The 1,892-nt window shown below is 42.1% G+C and overlaps 1 non-coding gene across 1 annotated transcript; it reads left to right on the top strand.

Moving 5' to 3' along the window:
• Positions 1 to 971: 971 nt before the first annotated feature.
• LOC127742667 (small nucleolar RNA R71) lies at positions 972 to 1,075 on the top strand. Its single transcript, XR_008004026.1, has one exon. It is a non-coding gene; the product is annotated as a small nucleolar RNA R71 (small nucleolar RNA).
• The last annotated feature ends 817 nt before the right edge of the window (positions 1,076 to 1,892 follow it).

Genomic DNA, 1,892 nt, shown 5'->3' with positions numbered 1-1,892 from the left:
CTTTGGGTGTATAAGGCTTCAGGACCTCTTTTTCTTTTTCTTTTGTTGCAGATGGTGTAAAAGATTGTCCCTGTTCCTTGTCTCTCACATTTTCCTTTGTCTCATCCTCTGTGGTTTCCTTTGAGATCTCCCTTAGCTTCTTTCCACTTCTGAGGGTTATGGCTTTACATTCTTCCCTGGCAATAGCCTTGGCAGCATTTTGCTTAGACAAATACACAATTTGATTTTCTAGCTTCTGGATGGCAGCTCCTTGGTTTTGCAAGTTAGAATTTACTTCTTCCTTAAAAGCTTTCAAATCGGTTATGTCTTGACTCATGGTTGCAAGCATTCCTTCTATCCTGTTTAATTGATCTTGAAATTGTTGGTTCAGATTAGGTTGGGCAGGTTGGTTATTTTGGCCATGATATGGTGGTTGGGAGTAAGTGTTTTGTGTGGCTTGGTATGATCTTTGGTTGGAGTTTTGATATGTGGAATTGTTATGTTGGTTGTGGTTGTAAGGTTTGTGGTTTTGTGGTTGGCCTTGCTGGTTTCCCCACCCAAAGTTTGGGTGGTTTTTCCATCCTGGGTTGTAAGTGTTGGAATGTAGATCATATGGTTGCCTTTGTTGATTTCCCACATAGTTGGCCTCTTCCCAATCACCTCCTTCAATGCTTACCTCCTCTTGATCTTGTGTGTGTATTGCAGCCACTTGATTTGTTTCTAATTTCCTGGTGAGCTCTGCTAGTTGCTTGGCAAACACCTTGTTTTGGGCTAGAATTGTATCAACATGGTTCAGCTCCATAACTCCCTTAGTGTTGTGTCTCTCTGAAGCATAGTAGTACTCATTCTCAGCCACTATCTCAATCACTTCAATGGCTTCTTCCACAGTCTTTTTTCTGTTCAATGAACCTCCGGATGAATGGTCTACAGCCTTCCTTGATTCATAAGAAAGTCCATCATAGAAAATATGCAATTGCACCCAGTCAGGGAACATGTTTGGTGGGCATTTCCTTGTCAGCTCTTTGAACCTCTCCCATGCCTCGTAGAGAGTTTCACCATCTTGTTGTCTAAAAGTCTGAACCTCAGATCGAAGCCTATTGACCTTTTGTGGGGGGTAGAAACGTGCCAGAAACTTGCTTTCCACCTCATCCCAGGTTGTTAGGCTCCCCCTTGGGAATGATTCCAGCCACTTAGCTGCTTTGTCCCTGAGTGAAAATGGGAACAAGAGCAGTTTGTAGGCATCTTCCTGGACTCCATTAGACTTCACTGTGTCACAAATTCTCAGGAATTTGGTGAGATGTTGATTTGGATCTTCATTAGCGCTCCCACCAAATGAACAATGGTTCTCCACCAGTGATATTAGCTGTGGTTTGAGTTCAAAATTGTTGGCCTGAATGGGTGGTTTCTGAATGCTGCTACCACAATTCCCAGAGGTTGGGTTTATGTATGAACCAAGAACCCTCCTCTCGGGAATAGCATTGTTTCCATCAGCTCTCTCATGGTTGTGAACTTCTCTATCCATGTTGAGATCTAGAGCTTCCTCAAAATTGTCCTCAGATTCTCCTTCAGATTCTTCTTCTCCCAGTACCCTCTTCCTTCTTGCTTCCCTTCTAAGTCTATGAAGGGTCCTCTCTGGTTCGGTATATGGAGGGGTTGATGTCTCTCCTCTCCTACCTGTCATACAAGAACACACCACAAGCAACAACCAAGTGGAATACTCTTGGTTAATGGAAGAGTATGGTTAGAGCAGTTGAGGAATTAATTCAAATAGTTAGTGGGTCAGTGAGTTAGTTGCTTGAAATTAAAGGCATAAAGAAAGAAAGCAAGTAACAGAGTGCAGAAATTAAAATTCAACAAGTAACTTGAACTGAATTAACAAAACAAAAAATGCTCAATCTAGTTAACTTCCAATT

Source organism: Arachis duranensis, chromosome 1 (assembly GCF_000817695.3).
Source record: "Arachis duranensis cultivar V14167 chromosome 1, aradu.V14167.gnm2.J7QH, whole genome shotgun sequence".
In the NCBI taxonomy this organism is placed as follows: Eukaryota; Viridiplantae; Streptophyta; class Magnoliopsida; order Fabales; family Fabaceae; genus Arachis; species Arachis duranensis.
Note: the sequence above shows the minus strand (reverse complement) of the source record. Positions and strands in the feature narration are given on the sequence as shown.